Source organism: Bombina bombina, chromosome 3, assembly GCF_027579735.1.
Source record: "Bombina bombina isolate aBomBom1 chromosome 3, aBomBom1.pri, whole genome shotgun sequence".
NCBI classification, from domain to species: Eukaryota; Metazoa; Chordata; class Amphibia; order Anura; family Bombinatoridae; genus Bombina; species Bombina bombina.
In genome coordinates, this window is record NC_069501.1 from 193,089,949 (window position 1) to 193,110,168 (window position 20,220).

Sequence of the window (20,220 nt, forward strand, 5' to 3'; positions counted from 1 at the left end):
CCTCAGCTTCTGCATATTGTGAGGCAGTATCAGACATGGTTCTTAAAGCGTCAGTATGCTCTGCATTTTATCTCACCCCAGAGCTATCTCGCTTACCTATAAGTTCAGGTAGTCTGGCTAATACCGCTGACAATGTATTATCCATGACTGCCGCCATGTCTTGTAAAGTAAACGCTATGGGCGCCCTAGATGTACTTGGCGCCATTTGAGCGCGAGTCCCTTAAGCGGGAGTCAAAGGGTCTGAAACGTGGGGAAAGTTAGTCGGCATAACTTCCCCCTCGTCAGATTCCTCTGGTGATACATTTTTTAAAGACAGAAAATGATCTTTATTGCATAAAATGAAATCAGTACATTTGGTACACATTCTAAGAGGGGGTTCCACCATGGCTTTTAAACATAATAAACAAGGAGTTTCTTCTATGTCAGACATGTTTATACAGAATAGCAATGAGACTAGCAAGCTTGGAAAACACTTTAAATCAAGTTAACAAGCAAATATAAAAAAACGGTACTGTGCCTTTAAGAGAAACAAATTTTGTCAGAATTTGAAAAACAGTGAAAAAATGCAGTAAATCAAATTTTTTTTTTCCAGTGTGTATAATAGGCTAACAGAGCATTGCACCCACTTGCAAATGGATGATTAACCCCTCAGTTCAAAAAACGGATCAAAAAAACGAAATAGACATTTTTAACAGTCACAACCAACTGCCACAGCAAGCTGTGGCCCTACCTTCCCCAATAAACGACTTTGGAAAGCCTTTGGGCCCTTTAAAGATGTCCTATAGCATTCAGAGGGCCTTTGAGGGAAGCTGGATGTCACAGTTTGTAATTTTAACTGCACCAACTGTAACTTTTATACTACAACAGTGGAAATTGTTTCTAGTCAAAATTTAAGCCAGCCATGTGGAAAAAACTAGGCCCCAATAAAGTTTTATCACCAAAGCATATATAAAAACGATTAAACATGCCAGCAAACGTTTTATATTGTAAATATCATAAGGGTATTACCCCTGGGAGTAAGCATGATACCAGTCGTTATTAAATCACTGTATTCAGGCTTAACTTACATTAATCCGGTATCAGCAGCATTTTCTAGTGTTTTCCATCTCTAGAAAAAATTATAACTGCACATACCTGATAGCAGAATAAACTGCACGCCATTCTCTCGCTGAAGTTACCTCATCTGTGTAATCCCCTCAGACATATGTGAGAATAGCAATGGATCTTAGTTACAACCTGCTAAGATCATAGAAACCTCAGGCAGATTCTTCTTCTATTTACTGCCTGAGATAAAATAGCACAACTCCGGTACTATTTAAAAATAACAAACTTTTGATTGAAGAAAATAAACTAGCTATATTTAACCACTCTCTCCTACAACGTCCTAACTTGTTGAGAGTTGCAAGAGAATGACTGGCTATGACAGTTAGGGGAGGAGCTATATTACAGCTCTGCTGTGGGTGTCCTCTTGCAACTTCCTGTTGGGGATGAGAATATCCCACAAGTAATGGATGATCCGTGGACTGGATACACCTTACAAGAGAAATATAATAGTATAATAATATATATATATATATACATACACACACAGTATATATACACACACACACATATAAATGAATAGATGTATAAAATGATGTGACCAATATCACCAGGTGGAGTCCAAATGTGAGTGTGAACACTCCAATCCAAGGGCAGATAAAACATAATTTATGCTTACCTGATAAATTCCTTTCTTCTGTAGTGTGATCAGTCCACGGGTCATCATTACTTGTGGGATATTAACTGCTCCCCTACAGGAAGTGCAAGAGGATTCACCCAGCAGAGTTGCTATATAGCTCCTCCCCTCTACGTCACCTCCAGTCATTCGACCAAGGACCAACGAGAAAGGAGAAGCCAAGGGTGTAGTGGTGACTGGAGTATAATTTAAAAAATATTTACCTGCCTTAAAAAACAGGGCGGGCCGTGGACTGATCACACTACAGAAGAAAGGAATTTATCAGGTAAGCATAAATTATGTTTTCTTCTGTTAAGTGTGATCAGTCCACGGGTCATCATTACTTGTGGGATACCAATACCAAAGCAAAAGTACACGGATGACGGGAGGGATAGGCAGGCTCTTTATACAGAAGGAACCACTGCCTGAAGAACCTTTCTCCCAAAAATAGCCTCAGAGGAAGCAAAAGTGTCAAATTTGTAAAATTTGGAAAAAGTATGAAGCGAAGACCAAGTTGCAGCCTTGCAAATCTGTTCAACAGAGGCCTCATTCTTAAAGGCCCAAGTGGAAGCCACAGCTCTAGTGGAATGAGCTGTAATTCTTTCAGGAGGCTGCTGTCCAGCAGTCTCATAAGCTAAACGAATTATGCTACGAAGCCAAAAAGAGAGAGAGGTAGCAGAAGCTTTTTGACCTCTCCTCTGACCAGAGTAAACGACAAACAGGGAAGACGTTTGTCGAAAATCTTTAGTTGCCTGTAAATAAAATTTAAGGGCACGAACTACATCCAGATTGTGCAAAAGACGTTCCTTCCTCGAAGAAGGATTTAAGCACAAGGATGGAACAACAATCTCCTGATTGATATTCCTGTTAGTGACTACCTTAGGTAAGAACCCAGGCTTAGTACGAAGAACTACCTTATCCGAGTGAAAAATCAAATAAGGAGAATCACAATGTAAGGCTGATAACTCAGAGACTCTTCGAGCCGAGGAAATAGCCATTAAAAATAGAACTTTCCAAGATAACAACTTTATATCAATGGAATGAAGGGGTTCAAACGGAACACCCTGTAAAACGTTAAGAACAAGGTTTAAACTCCATGGTGGAGCCACAGCTTTAAACACAGGTTTAATCCTGGCCAAAGCCTGACAAAAAGCCAGAACGTCTGGAACTTCTGACAGACGCTTGTGTAACAGAATGGACAGAGCTGAGATCTGTCCCTTTAAGGAACTAGCGGATAACCCCTTTTCTAAACCTTCTTGTAGAAAAGACAATATCCTAGGAATCCTAACCTTACTCCAAGAGTAACCTTTGGATTCGCACCAATATAGGTATTTACGCCATATTTTATGGTAAATCTTTCTGGTAACAGGCTTCCTAGCCTGTATTAAGGTATCAATAACTGACTCAGAAAAACCACGCTTTGATAAGATCAAGCGTTCAATTTCCAAGCAGTCAGCTTCAGAGAAGTTAGATTTTGATGTTTGAAAGGACCCTGAATCAGAAGGTCCTGTTTCAGAGGTAACGACCAAGGTGGACAGAATGACATGTCCACCAGATCTGTATACCAAGTCCTGCGTGGCCATGCAGGCGCTATTAGAATCACTGATGCTTTCTCCTGTTTGATTCTGGCAATCAATCGAGGAAGCATCGGGAAAGGTGGAAACACATGAGCCATCCTGAAGGTCCATGGTGCTGTCAAGGCATCTATCAGGACCGCTCCCGGATCCCTGGATCTGGACCCATAGCGCGGAAGCTTGGCGTTCTGTCGAGACGCCATGAGATCTATCTCTGGTTTGCCCCAACGTCGAAGTATTTGGGCAAAGACCTCTGGATGAAGTTCCCACTCCCCCGGATGAAAAGTCTGACGACTTAAGAAATCCGCCTCCCAGTTCTCCACTCCCGGGATGTGGATTGCAGACAGGTGGCAAGAGTGAGACTCTGCCCAGCGAATTATCTTCGATACTTCCATCATTGCTAGGGAGCTTCTTGTCCCTCCCTGATGGTTGATATAAGCTACAGTCGTGATGTTGTCCGACTGGAACCTGATGAACCCCCGAGTTGCTAACTGGGGCCAAGCCAGAAGAGCATTGAGGACTGCTCTCAATTCCAGAATGTTTATTGGAAGAAGACTCTCCTCCTGATTCCATAGTCCCTGAGCCTTCAGAGAATTCCAGACAGCGCCCCAACCTAGTAGGTTGGCGTCTGTTGTTACAATTGACCAGTCTGGCCTGCTGAATGGCATTCCCCTGGACAGATGTGGCCGATAAAGCCACCATAGAAGAGAATTTCTGGTCTCTTGAATGGAATGAAGGACACGGCATGCACTTTGAAGTTTTGTTAACCTGTCCTCTGTCAGGTAAATCTTCATTTCTACAGAATCTATCAGAGTCCCCAGGAAGGGAACTCTTGTGAGTGGAAAGAGAGAACTTTTCTCTTTGTTCACTTTCCATCCATGCGACCTTAGAAATGCCAGTACTATCTCTGTATGAGATTTGGCAGTTTGAAAGCTTGAAGCTTGTATCAGTATGTCGTCTAAGTACGGAGCTACTGAAATTCCTCGCGGTCTTAGTACCGCCAGAAGAGTGCCCAGAACCTTTGTGAAGATTCTTGGAGCCGTAGCCAGTCCGAATGGAAGAGCTACAAACTGGTAATGCCTGTCTAAAAAGGCAAACCTTAGATACCGGTAATGACTTCTGTGAATCGGTATGTGAAGGTAAGCATCCTTTAAATCCACTGTGGTCAAGTACTGACCCTCTTGGATCATGGGCAAAATTGTTCGAATAGTTTCCATCTTGAACGATGGAACTCTTAGGAATTTGTTTAGGATCTTTAAATCCAAGATTGGCCTGAAGGTTCCCTCTTTTTTGGGAACTACAAACAGATTTGAGTAAAACCCTTGTCCTTGTTCCAACCGCGGAACTGGATGGATCACTCCCATTAATAAAAGATCTTGTACGCAGCGTAGAAACGCTTCCTTCTTTGTTAGGTTTGTTGACAACCTTGACAGATGAAATCTCCCTCTTGGGGGAGAGGATTTGAAGTCCAGAAGGTATCCCTGAGATATGATCTCTAACGCCCAGGGATCCTGAACATCTCTTGCCCAAGCCTGGGCGAAGAGGGAAAGTCTGCCCCCCACTAGATCCGGTCCCGGATCGGGGGCCCTCAATTCATGCTGTCTTAGGGGCAGCAGCAGGTTTTCTGGCCTGTTTGCCCCTGTTCCAGGACTGGTTAGGTTTCCAGCCTTGTCTGTAGCGAGCAACAGCTCCTTCCTGTTTTGGTGCAGAGGAAGTTGATGCTGCTCCTGCTTTGAAATTACGAAAGGAACGAAAATTGGACTGTCTAGCCTTGGCTTTGGCCTTGTCCTGAGGCAGGGCATGACCTTTACCTCCTGTAATGTCATCAATAATCTCTTTCAAGCCGGGCCCGAATAAGGTCTGCCCTTTGAAAGGAATATTAAGCAATTTAGATTTAGACGTAACATCAGCTGACCAGGATTTTAGCCACAGAGCTCTGCGTGCCTGAATGGCGAATCCTGAATTTTTAGCCGCAAGTTTAGTTAAATGTACTACGGCATCTGAAATAAATGAATTAGCTAACTTAAGGAATTTAAGTTTGTGTGTGATGTCATCTAGTGTGGATGATTGAAGTGTCTCTTCCAGAGACTCAAACCAAAATGCTGCTGCAGCCGTGACAGGCGCAATACATGCAAGAGGTTGCAATATAAACCCTTGTTGAACAAACATTTTCTTAAGGTAACCCTCTAATTTTTTATCCATTGGATCTGAAAAAGCACAGCTATCCTCCACTGGGATAGTGGTACGCTTAGCTAAAGTAGAAACTGCTCCCTCCACCTTAGGGACCATTTGCCATAAGTCCCGTGTGGCGGCGTCTATTGGAAACATTTTTCTGAATATAGGAGGGGGTGAGAAAGGCACACCGGGTCTATCCCACTCCTTAGTAACAATGTCAGTAAGTCTCTTAGGTATAGGAAAAACGTCAGTACTCGTCGGTACCGCAAAATATTTATCCAACCTACACATTTTTTCTGGGATTGCAACTGTGTTACAATCATTCAGAGCCGCTAATACCTCCCCTAGTAACACACGGAGGTTCTCAAGCTTAAATTTAAAATTTGAAATGTCTGAGTCCAGTTTATTTGGATCAGAACCGTCACCCACAGAATGAAGCTCTCCGTCTTCATGTTCTGCAAACTGTGACGCAGTATCAGACATGGCCCTTGCATTATCAGCGCACTCTGTTCTCATCCCAGAGTGATCACGTTTACCTCTTAGTTCTGGTAGTTTAGCCAAAACTTCAGTCATAACAGTAGCCATATCTTGTAATGTGATTTGTAATGGCCGCCCAGATGCACTCGGCGCTACAATATCACGCACCTCCTGAGCGGGAGATGCAGGTACTGACACGTGAGGCGAGTTAGTCGGCATAACTCTCCCCTCGTTGTTTGGTGAAATATGTTCAATTTGTACAGATTGACTATTTTTTAAAGTAGCATCAATACATTTAGTACATAAATTTCTATTGGGCTCCACTTTGGCATTAACACATATAGCACGGATATCTTCCTCTGAATCAGACATGTTTAACACACTAGCAAATAAACAGCAACTTGGAAATACTTTTCAAAGTAATTTACAAATAATATGAAAACGAACTGTGCCTTTAAGAAGCACAGAAAAATATTATAACAGATAAAATAATTAAGTTATAGCATCAATCTTTGTCAGAATATACAGTTTTAGCAAAGGATTGTTCCCCTCAGCAAATGATAACTAACCCAGGCAGCAGAAAAAAATACACAAATAAACGTTTTTTATATCACAGTCAATACAATCAGCACAGCTCTGCTGTATGATTACTTCCCTCAAAAAAGACTCTTGAGATCCCTGAACTCTGTAGAGATGAACCGGATCATGCAGGAAGAAAATGAACCTCTGACTGAGTTTTTCTGATGCATAGTGAAAGCACCAAAATGGCCCCTCCCCCACACACATAACAGTGAGAGGGATCAGTGAACTGCTCTAATTTAAATCAAAACTATTGCCAAGTGGAAAAAAAGTGCCCAAAACATTTTTTCACCCAGTACCTCAGAGAAAAAAACGTTTTTACATGCCAGCAAAAAAACATTTTACCTCAATAATTAATTGTCATTTAAAACCTATTGCAAGTCCCTGCAAAATAGGTTAAGTCTATGTATACAGTTTAAAAGCCAGAGAAGTACCATTTCCCAGAAAACTGAAGTGTAAAATATACATACATGACAGCCTGATATCAGCTACATCTACTGCATTCAAGGCTGAGTTTACATTATAACGGTATGGCAGGATTTTCTCATCAATTCCATGTCAGAAAATAATAAACTGCTACATACCTCTTTGCAGATTAATCTGCCTGCTGTCCCCTGATCTGAAGTTTACCTCACTCCTCAGATGGCCGAGAAACAGCAATATGATCTTAACTACTCCGGCTAAAATCATAGAAAAACTCAGGTAGATTCTTCTTCAAATTCTACCAGAGAAGGAATAACACACTCCGGTGCTATTATAAAATAACAAACTTTTGATTGAAGATATAAAAACTAAATATATCACCATAGTCCTCTCACACATCCTATCTAGTCGTTGGGTGCAAGAGAATGACTGGGGGTGACGTAGAGGGGAGGAGCTATATAGCAACTCTGCTGGGTGAATCCTCTTGCACTTCCTGTAGGGGAGCAGTTAATATCCCACAAGTAATGATGACCCGTGGACTGATCACACTTAACAGAAGAAAAGATAATCTTCTTATATCAGGTGATGGCTGCACTCTTCTCAAATCTAAAGAACAATGATACAACAAGAGAGGCGCCTCCTGTGTCTCTCAATAAGTACAGAACATGTATAAGTACAGAACGCACAGGGTACTCCCATTTGTGAAAGGCAAACTGATGTGCCAAATGGGACAGGCTGGATGTTCTCAGCAACCCAGCTAGCTGAACTCCGGTCTGAACAGGAACGCTGTGTCTTCAGCAATAAACAAATGGCTCCAATAGGTAACGTTTAGCTCATAAAAAGCAAAGGTTCAGAGGATGATAAAAAGAAAAGTACATTTATTTAAAATGACATAAAACACCAGTTAAAAATCACTCAAAATGAACCAACTCAAATGAGCATATACAGTTTAAAACAATGCAACACGTTTCTCTGCAATCTGCCGTTCATAGACCTACTTTTACCTATAAATAGAGATCTGTAACCTATTAAATTAGAGCCCTCCCTCTCCTTTCGGTACGCATGCCAATCACTAATTAACTTTCATCTTAGTCAGTATAATTGTCTCATCTGTGTCAGAGCGGTGAGCTAATAGATATAGTTGTGGTGATCGTATGTGTAGAAGCATATGTCATACTCATATACCAGGTCCCTCGGCAGAAGAACCGTGTCAAGTGTCATACTGCCTATCGTGTACATAAAATAATATGCCAAAATATCAAAAGGCTCTTGCATATGCCATATGGTGTCTGCATTCAGACCCTCCCACTTTCTCTCCGTCATCGGTCAATCAGCCAATGCAACTGATCAAGAGAGGTTGTGTTCGGGGATACGTCATCCACAGAAACAGAGTTGGTAACCAAGTAACCACTACTATAATCAAAAGAGTAAGTGCGAGAATAACACAAATCTTAAATGATGTGATTGTCTAATACAATATACTCTATATGTGATATGTATGCCAACCTAAGCGTAAAGGATGAGGCCTTACCTACTACATTTGACAGGACAGATATATCATATAATTTTGTGGAAAAAATAAAACATTATTATTAATACTTGATCAATGTGCCAACATCCTAAAATCGTTAATATCTGAGAAAATTAGCGACACGCTTGCTAGATGCAAACAGGTGCACTATTTCACCACAGTGAAAGATAATCATATTACTAAAAAAAACAAACTATAGATACTAATTTATTTATGTATATATATATATATATATATATATATATATATATATATATATATATATATATATATATATTTAAATCATTTCAGAACTTTTTCCACCTTTATTGTGACCTATAAACTGTACAACTTGATTGAAAAACAAACTGAAACTTCTAGGTGGAGGGAAGTAAAACTAAAAAAAACTAAAATAATATGGTTGCATCTTATAACTGGGGATGTAGCTGTGTTTATAATTGAGCAATTACATTCAAAATCATGTTAAATAGGAGTCAGTACACACCTGCCATCATTTAAAATGCCTCTGATTAACCCCAAATAAAGTTCAGCTGTTCTAGTAGGTCTTTCCTGACATTTTCTTAGTCGCAACCTACAGCAAAAGCCATGGTTCGCAGAGAGCTTCCAAAGCATCAGAGGGATCTCATTGTTAAAATGTATCAGTCAGGAGAACAGTACAAAAGAATTTCCAAATCAACAAAGGAATGGCTTCACCAGAAGAAGATTAAAGTTTTGGAATGGCCCAGTCAGAGCCCAGACCAATCCAATCGAAAATCTGTGGGGTTATTTTAAGTGGGCTGTGCACAAGAGATGCCCTCACAATCTGACAGATTTGGAGTGTTTTTGCAAAGAAGAGTGGGCAAATCTTGCCAAGTCAAGATGTGCCATGCTGAAAAACTCATACCCAAAAAGACTGAGTGCTTTAATAAAATCAAAGGGTGCTTCAACAAAGTATTTATTTCTACTTCCCTCCACCTAAAAGATTTTAGTTTGTTTTGCAATTGAGTTGTACAGTTTATAGGTCACATTAAAGGTGGAAAAAGTTATTTATCTTTGACTCATTTTTTTACATCACAGAAACCTGGCATTTTAACAGGGGTGTGTAGACTTTTTATATCCACTATATACAGGGAGTGCAGAATTATTAGGCAAATGAGTATTTTGACCACATCATCCTCTTTATGCATGTCGTCTTACTCCAAGCTGTATAGGCTCGAAAGCCTACTACCAATTAAGCATATTAGGTGATGTGCATCTCTGTAATGAGAAGGGGTGTGGTCTAATGACATCAACACCCTATATCAGGTGTGCATAATTATTAGGCAACTTCCTTTCCTTTGGCAAAATGGGTCAAAAAAAGGACTTGACAGGCTCAGAAAAGTCAAAAATAGTGAGATATCTTTCAGAGGGATGCAGCACTCTTAAAATTGCAAAGCTTCTGAAGCGTGATCATCGAACAATCAAGCGTTTCATTCAAAATAGTCAACAGGGTCGCAAGAAGCGTGTGGAAAAACCAAGGCGCAAAATAACTGCCCATGAACTGAGAAAAGTCTGCCAAGATGCCACTTCAAAAATATAAAAGTGTATAATTAGTGCGCCAACGGTCTAAAATCAACTATCAATATAAAGGTGAATAAAAAGTGTATATGCAAGTGGCAATCATAAAGTGATAATTTCAAAAATTAAGACCAAGTAGGAAACAAATAAGTTATTCCTAGGTCTAAACTCAAATGACATAGTGATAGTAAATTAGTGCTGTCTTGGCAGTATACTCCTTAAATAAAAAAGGGGGTACTGGCATTTAAAATACAAGGCAAAGGTTGTTAATAGACACAGCAATGTAGTTGAATCGTTAATAGGTACAACGATATAGTGAAATCGTCCCAATAATCAAAGTTCAAAGTTATAACAATGTGGTGGACGTATTGTCCAAATCACAGGAGGCAAGCACTTCTTCAAACGATCCCTGTTGGTGACCCAGGGGTGGATACTAAATAGAAAAGGAGATAAAAGAAGGCGCCAACATAGTGCGGTTACCAATGAGATGGGACACGCAGTGCAAATAAAACCAAATACTCACAGGATGAAGGAGACTTGAAAAGTGTCACAAGTGCCTCCTGGACCCTCAGAGTTGTCCAGCTAACTCCCACTCCACTGTGGTGGTAAGATTCCGCTCGTCTCTGCCAATTCAGGTAGCTACGCTGGTGGTCTTGGCTTATAGCCAGTATATATTATAGTCAGTAGAATAGGCACTCCATAAAACAGTAACAGCCTCCAGGGTGCACTTAAAAAATATACAAAAATCCAAAAAGAAAAAAAGGCACTCACTGAAAAATTATCTAAAACGTAACATTTAATAAGTTACATAAAAAGCATAACGTTTCGGGAACGTTACGTCCACTTTGTCAAATGCATGATACAGCAAAGAAAAAGATTACTAATTTTTCAGTGAGTGTCTTTTTTTCTATTTGGACATGCCCAGTAGGAGCTGGTGTCTCAGGAAGTGTGCATATAAAAATCATGTGCACATTTTGATAATGGAAGCTTATTACAGAAGTTTAAGGTAATATCTGCCCTTTATGAACAAGACTAGCCTTATTACTGAAGCTTTAGATAATACCTACTCTTTATGAACAAGACTAGCCTTATTACAGAAGCTTTAGGTAATATCTACCCTTTATGAACAAGACTAGCGTTATTACTGAAGCTTTAGGTGATACCTACCCTTTATAACAAGACTAGCTGTATTTCAGAAGCTTTAGGTAATACGTACCTTTTATATGAACAAGACTAGCCTTATTAATGAAGCTTTAGGTAATACCTACCCTTTATAACAAGATTAGCCTTATTACTGAAGCTTTAGGTAATAGCTACCATTCATATGAACAAGACTAGCATTATTGCTGAAAGTTTAGGCAATACCTACCCTTTATGAACAAGACTAGCCTTATTACTGAAGCTTTAGGTAATACGTACCTTTTATATGAACATGACTAGCTGTATTATAATATAAAAATCATGTGCACATTTGGATAATGGAAGCTTATTACAGAAGCTTAAGGTAATACCTGCCCTTTATGAACAAGATTAGCCTTATTACTGAAGCTTTAGGTAATACCTACCCTTTATGAACAAGACTAGCCTTATTACTGAAGCTTTAGGTAATACCTACCCTTTATGATCAAGACTAGCCTAATTACTAAAGCTTTAGGTAATACCTGCCCTTTATAAACAAGGCTAGCCTTATTACTGAAGCTTTAGGTAATACCTACCCTTTATGAACAAGACTAGCCTTATTACAGAAGCTTTAGGTAATATCTACCCTTTATGAACAAGACTAGCCTTATTACAGAAGCTTTAGGTAATATCTACCCTTTATGAACAAGACTAGCGTTATTACTGAAGCTTTAAGGTGATACCTACCCTTTATAACAAGACTAGCTGTATTTCAGAAGCTTTAGGTAATACGTACCTTTTATATGAACAAGACTAGCCTTATTAATGAAGCTTTAGGTAATACCTACCCTTTATAACAAGATTAGCCTTATTACTGAAGCTTTAGGTAATACGTAACTTTTATATGAACAAGACTAGCTGTATTACAGAAGCTTTAGGTAATACGTACCTTTTATATGAACAAGACTAGCCTTATTACTGAAGCTTTAGGTAATACCTACCCTTCATATGAACAAAACTAGCCCTATTACAGAAACTTTAGGTAATATCTACCCTTTATGAACAAGACTAGCCTTATTACTGAAGCTTTAGGTCAGCGGTCCCCAACCAGTGGTCCACAAGAAGATGTTGGTGGTCCTTGACACCATCAAGCAGGAATTCATCTCCTCTGATGGTGTCACCCCGTTGCGCCGCAACTCCCTACAGTGTCTGGCTGGACATCAGTGAAAACCAACGGGGGAGTAATTAAATTACAATATCTAAAGTATATATATATATATATATATATATATATATATATATATATATATATATATATATATATATCTATATATCTATATATCTTTAACCCCTTAGTGACCAGAGCACTTTTCCATTTTCTGTCCGTTTGGGACCAAGGCTATTTTTACATTTTTGCGGTGTTTGTGTTTAGCTGTAATTTTCTTCTTACTCATTTACTGTACCCACACATATTATATACCGTTTTTCTCGCCATTAAATGGACTTTCTAAAGATACCATTATTTTCATCATATCTTATAATTTACTATAAAAAAAAAATGATAAAATATGAGGAAAAATGAAAAAAAAACACACTTTTTCTAACTTTGACCCCCAAAATCTGTTACATATCTAAAACCACCAAAAAACACCCATGCTAAATAGTTTCTAAATTTTGTCCTGAGTTTAGAAATACCCAATGTTTACATGTTCTTTGCTTTTTTTGCAAGTTATAGGGCCATAAATACAAGTAGCACTTTGCTATTTCCAAACCATTTTTTTCCAAAATTAGCGCTAGTTACATTAGAACACTGATATCTTTCAGGAATACCTGAATATCCCTTGACATTTATATATTTTTTTTTAGTAGACATCCCAAAGTATTGATCTAGGCCAATTTTGGTATATTTCATACCACCATTTCAACGCCAAATGCGATCAAATACAAAAAATTGTTCACTTTTTCACAAATTTTTTCACAAACTTTAGGTTTCTCACTGAAATTATTTACAAACAACTTGTGCAATTATGGCATAAATGGTTGTAAATTCTTCTCTGGGATCCCCTTTGTTCAGAAATAGCACACATATATGGCTTTGGCGTTGCTTTTTGGTAATTAGAAGGCCGCTAAATGCCACTGCGCACCACAAGTGTATCATGCCCAGCAGTTAAGGGGTTAATTAGGGAGCTTGTAGGGTTAATTTTAGCTTTAGTGTAGTGTAGTAGACAACCCCAAGTATTGATCTAGGCACATTTTGGTATATTTCATGCCACCATTTCACCGCCAAATGCGATCAAATTAAAAAAAACGTAAAATTTTTCACAATTTTAGGTTTCTCACTGAAATCATTTACAAACAGCTTGTGCAATTATGGCACAAATGGTTGTAAATGCTTGTCTGGGATCCCCTTTGTTCAAAAATAGCAGACATATATGACTTTGGCGTTGCTTTCTGGTAATTAGAAGGCCACTAAATCCTGTTGCGCCTCACACGTGTATTATGGCTAGCAGTGAAAGGGTTAATTAGGGAGTTTGTAGTGAGCTTGCAGGGTTAATTTTAGCTTTAGTGTAGAGATCAGCCTCCCATCTGACACATCCCACCCCCTGATCCCTCCCAAACAGCTCCCTTCCCTCCCCCACCCCACAATTGTCCCCGCCATCTTAAGTACTGGCAGAAAGTCTGCCAGTACAAAAATAAAAGGGTTTTAAAAAAAAAATGAATTTTTTTTAGCATATTTACATATGCTACTGTGTAGGATCCCCCCCTTAGCCCCCAACCTCCCTGATCCCCCCCAAAACCGCTCTCTAACCCTCCCCTCTGCCTTATTGGGGGCCATCTTGGGTACTGGCAGCTGTCTGCCAGTACCCAGTTTACAATAAAAAGTGCTTTTTTTTTCTTTGTTTTTTTTTTTCTGTAGTGTAGCTTCCGCCCCCCCCCACCCCCCACAGACAAACCCCCACCACCTTGCTGATTATTTTAATTTACTATATTTTTATCTTTTTTATTTCAATATTTTCTGCAGTGTAGCGGTTCCCACCCGCTCCCGCCCGTGCACGCGCCCGCCCCCACCCTCCCCGTGCACGCGCGCGCGCCCCCAGCCACCCCCGCCCACGATCCCGCCCCCCTTCACATCAACAGGGCCATCGATGGCCGCCACCCGCCTCCCGGTCCGGCTCCCACCCACCAACGCAGGTAGCCACCGATCTCCGGTGCAGAGAGGGCCACAGAGTGGCTCTCTCTGCACCGGATTACTTAAAAAGGTTATTGCAGGATGCCTCCATATCGAGGCATCACTGCAATAACCGGAAAGCAGCTGGAAGCGAGCAGGATCGCTTCCAGCTGCTTTCCACACTGAGGACGTGCAGGGTACGTTCTCAGGCATTAACTGCCTTTTTTCTGAGGACGTACCCTGCACGTCCTCAGTCGTTAAGGGGTTAAAAAAAATTCTCTCTAATATTTCATTTATTTTTTCCCTTTACCTGTCTCTTTGTAGTAGTTTTCCTAATTCCTTCAGATGGACTTACATCACTGTTTGTCTTCCTCCCATCCATATTGTTTTGTATTAAATATTAATTATTTTTTATTCTAATAATTTTATTCCACCTAAATTCCAGTAATTGCCATCAAGCAGATCAGCCATATCCCACCAGTATTAAAGTAATTGCCAGTAACATCAGTCGTGGTTAGCTCACATCCATATTGAGAGCTTTCTGATATAAACTTAATTTGTGACTCCAATGTCTGGCCATGATCATAAGTAGTTTTTAATAATTCCTAACTGGGGAGGTAACTTGGAAGTTTTGTCATCCTTTTAAACATAATTCTTTTTCCCCCACTTTCTGCCTCTCTGTTTCCAGCTCAAAAGTTGGCACTCACCCTTCATCTGTCATTTGGAAGTATTCTCTCAGTTCTGTCATTCAATTAGTTAAAATGTGTAAACATATACATAATGTAAACTAAGCTATGGTTATATTAGTTATGTACAGTGCGTGCGTACATTATATATATATATATATATATATATACACACATACACACACATACAGAGAGAAGTGCACTCGCAGGAACGAACAACCAGCTCAATACCATTGTTAGCCTGTTCTAAGGCGATTTGCCACCTGGGTGCAGCTTCTTTTAGCCCAGTAATGCTATTCCCAGATAAGAACTTTCCTGTAGTATATCAGTCTGATCCCGCCTATTACGGTCAGTCCAGCGCCGAAATACCAGGCAATTTGTCTTTGGACAAGGAACACAGCAACCCCAGACGATCGTTTCGGCCTTCATTGGGCCTCGTCCATGAGGTGTAGCCATATTTATCTAACACACACACACATATATATATATATACACACACACATTATAGAGGCTTGTAACTTTTTAAAAAAATTCATGTTAGTGGTCCACAGGATTCAAAATTGTGAGTTTAGTGGTCCCTATGGTCCGAAAAGGTTGGCGACCCCTGCTTTAGGTAATGCCTACTGTCACGAATACCCCGTGACTGAGATGCCAAGGGGTTAATTCTCTTTAGCCTGTGAGCTAAAACACATTTCAAGAAGAACTGTGTCCTGTATTTATGTTGTTTGTTTTTGTGATAAAACCAGACCCCATTATAAATTGTTTCAGAGTTCCACTTGAATAAATGTTATTACACAGGCATTGGTGCATTCAGGTAGTAAAAGTGTCGGTTTTAGAGACACAGAGCAGTGCTTCTTCCCAGAAACTGATAAGGTCAATAAAGGGACATGGGTAAAATGTAGATGTGTGTTAAAACATGTTATGACATTAGATGAAGGTAAATATGACAACCTTGTTATATTTGGTAGCAAATTGATTCTCACAATGTAAATAAGAGATTTCCTTTCTGTCTATATGAAAATGGATGTATCTAGCAGAAATTATGATGTGTTCTATAATTTCAAGCAAAGACTTATAGTTTGACAGTCGTAAAAGATAAGGGGCTTCTCAGCCCTTGCAAAGAGGGTTGGGCAAGCAAACTAATCTCCTGAAAATTGTATAAAGTTTTGTGTTTTAACATGTAAAATTGTCATTCTTACAAGGGAAGCTGTTCTACAGAGTAAGGACCCATTGCTTCATGCCATCTTTCTGGCACACAGATTCCAAAGACTAGTACAGTATGAGGTTTCTATTTTCTTCTTTTTATTTTGAAAAACTGTTTGTGTGAAATTTTATTTGTAACAACTTTTTATTAATAATGCATTGTCCATAATAATTTTTGGCATAATAAATAATTCATTTATTAAGCTTTGGCCTTTGTCTAATATTTGAACCACGTTACTGAAAGAGAATGGAGTAATAGAACTGTATATTTTAGGTTATTTTCTGCTAAATTGTATTCGGAGAGTTAATGTGTAATCTGGGGCTTCCTTAAGATTTCCCATATCATATAATCTTAAGTGGTGGCAGATAGATATTATAGTTAGTTTAGTGTGGGTGGCATTAAAGGGGAGTTTTGGAGAATTTATTTTATGTCTAGTACAGACTAAAGAGTGTTGTTAACCCTTGCACCCACTGAACTAAATCACTAACTTGCCTGGCGTGGCTAGATTGTGACATATTAGTGACAGTAGAAGGGGTCTGATAACTATTTCTGTGCCAAACAAGTGATTTGAGCAGGGTTGGATAACCCTGGTTGTCACACCTACCCTTTATATAAACAAGAATAGCCTTATTACTGAAGCTTCAGGTAATACCTACCCTTTATAGAAACCAGATTAGCCTTTTTACTGAAGCTTTAGGTAATGCCTACCCTTTTTGAACAAGACTAGCCTTATTACTGAAGCTTTAGGTAATACCTACCCTTTTTGAACAAGACTAGCCTTATTACTGAAGCTTTAGGTAAAACCTACCTTTTAGATGAACAAGACTAGCCTTATTACTGAAGCTTTAGGTAATACCTACCCTTTATAAACAAGATTAGCCTTATTACTGAAGCTCTAGGTAATATCTATCCTTTATTAACAAGATTAGCCTTATTACTGACGCTTTAGGTAATACCTACCCTTTATATCAAGACTAGCCTTATTACTGAAGCTTTAGGTAATACCTACCTTTTATATGAACAAGGTTAGCCTTATTACTGAAGCTCTAGGTAATATCTACCCTTTATTAACAAGATTAGCCTTATTACTGAAGCTTTAGGTAATACCTACACTTTATATGAACAAGACTAGCCTTATTACTGAAGCTTTAGGTAATATCCACACTTTATGAACAAGTCAAGACTTATTACTGAAGCTCTAAGTAATATCTACCCCTTTATATTGTCAGGGTATGGCTGAGTGGCATTGGATATTACATAATATCCCATTTAGCCAATATCTACTATGAATTAATTTAGCTGCATTATGAACAAACACTGGAATGGATGATATGAAGCCCTCCCTTTTGCTCTCAACTACAGACTTGTAGAACAAACGAAATAGACAGGACTTCTAAAAAAACAAACATTGGTCCCAAACTATAAGAGATAATGTCACATCTAAAGAGCCTTTGATCACGGTCGCAGAAGAGAGGTAACTTATAATGAATTATTGTTGGATAGCCTTCTCAGATTGAAATCTCTAAATTAATTTAGCCTAAGAAATTCATTACTTAGATCACAGGAACCCCTGTAGAGAACAGTCGCTCAGTCTGAACTGATAATGAAATACACAAACATACTCAGGGGAAATGGCCCTTATCGGCTAAGTGTTAAATTGTGCCATGCTTAGTTTTAGATACAAAGAATCTGAACTCATGTTACAGCTAACATATGGGAAGTTGAAGGCCTACAAATCAAGATTTCAAAATATCTTAACCTATGTACTTTTGATAACAAATTATCTACATAGTTCTTAGACAAATTAATGTATACCTCAGACTGTCCAAGAAAATTGTATAAATGTGTATTTGTGGATCTAAGAAGAAAGGCCTAACAGTAACATATTAGATAAATATTTGATAACAAATATAAAATGTTTAATCAACTTGTTTCAAAATGTTCAAAATGGATAACATTCTTATATTTTTCAGGCATCTAATAAGTACATATATAATTGGGGCTATAAATAATATCATATGTTTTTATACACTCAGCAAGAGATGTACAGATATTAAATATTTATATTAATACATTATGGGAAAATAGTCCAGTATAGATATAATTGTGTGAAATTACATCTAATTGCTGATCTCAAGGTATGTATGTGATATTAAGCGGAGAAAGTAATTGAGTCCATGATGTCCTTTTAAATCTTTTCATAGAAGATATGATTTTTTAAACGCATTTTTAAGATATTATAAGTGGAGTATATTCATGTTTAATCTTGAAATACTCAGGGTAAATAGTATGACATAATCCAATACACATGGAACATGTGGTTTGTTAATACTGGAAATTAAAGTATATTTAATAAATATTTTAAAGGTTAGACTATTAATATTCATGGTGAGACTGCATTTCTGGTTATCTGTTGCCACAAATAGTTCAGAAATGATATGACAGCCAAATGAATTGACTATTAGAACATTTGCAAATCCAAATAAGCCAATCAGGGAGGCGTCTCCCAAATAACCAATCAGGGACACGCATCAGTAAGGGCCTATCCAAATTCTTGTGGGAATGATTAAAGAAAAGGAGGAGGGATTCTTTATTTTTTTTAAATAAAGACCCAGACACACACAGTAGACGGAGGACACACAGACTCAAAGAAGCATACATTTTTGGAGAGGAAAATACACAGGCTTTGTGCCAAGTATATTCTCTGCCATTTTGGGACACTTTCTTGAACAAAGGAATATTAACAATTTTGAGGCCTGTACCTTTGCGCATAGCGGATAAATTCTTCTTAGATGACTCACAAGAAAAAAAACTGAATATTCATATGGTTATTTGGTAAAGTATAAGCTAAATATATATATATATATATATATATATATATATATAATATTTAAATCAAAAAGGTATCTTGTTGCTACAGTTAAATTGCAGCTAATAATTTAAAGAACATATTTGGTGTTTTAAGTTATATCCATAGTCCTGTGTAGTTTTAAATAGTCACAAATGCTAAATTTTATTTGCTAGATAAAGGTCTTTTGTATTTCATATCACTAAGTAAGGCTTATTATTGATATATATATATATATATATATATATATATATTAGAATTTGCCTTATTGTAGCTAAAAAAAAAAAAAAAAAAAAAGTTTATTTCAGCTCAGATAAATTGCATATAAATTTGCTGTTAAAGTATGTTGTTATACTGTTTAACTAAACACCGCTAAGTTGGTAATCCATATTGGGCATTAAACTATAATTATTGACTAATAACAGAAGATTCTGGTATTTTATTGTGGTATTTTATGCAATTCGTTGTGAGTAAAGTTAATTTTAAAAGGTATATCTTTTATGATCTTTGCAAAGAATATTATAACAGCATAAGTACGCATAGTTGATTCATAGTCTGGTTTCTATTAATATAATGTGTTTAGAAATGTAACTAATCTTAAAGAATTTAGGAATAAATATTCATTTCAATTGTTTTGTATATACATTTTTATTGGAGGTTATTTCAAAGAGTAATAGCAAATAAATTATAACCCTGGTATATACTGAGAATATGAACAAGACTGGCCTTATTACTGAAGCTTTAGGTAATACCTACCCTTCATATGAACAAAACTAGCCCTATTACAGAAGCTTTAGGTAATATCTACCCCTTTATAGGAACAAGACTAGCCTTATTACTGAAGCTTTAGGTAATACCTACCCTTCATATGAACAAGACTAGCCTTATTACTGAAGCTTTAGGTAATACCTACCCTTCATATGAACAAAATTAGCCCTATTACAGAACCTTTAGGCAATATGTACCTTTTATATGAACAAGACTAGCCTTATTACTGAAGCTTTAGGTAATACCTACCATTCATATGAACAAAATTAGCCCTATTACAGAACCTTTAGGTAATACATACCTTTTATATGAACAAGACTAGCCTTATTACTGAAGCTTTAGGTAATACCTACCATTCATATGAACAAAATTAGCCCTATTACAGAACCTTTAGGTAATACATACCTTTTATAT

General features: G+C 38.0%; 1 protein-coding gene across 1 annotated transcript in view; it reads right to left on the minus strand.

The window, feature by feature from the left end:
- Window positions 1-20,220, minus strand: part of TOMM70 (translocase of outer mitochondrial membrane 70) — a 127,030-nt gene that overhangs the window by 23,578 nt on the left and 83,232 nt on the right. The gene's annotated exons all lie outside the window — the stretch shown is intronic.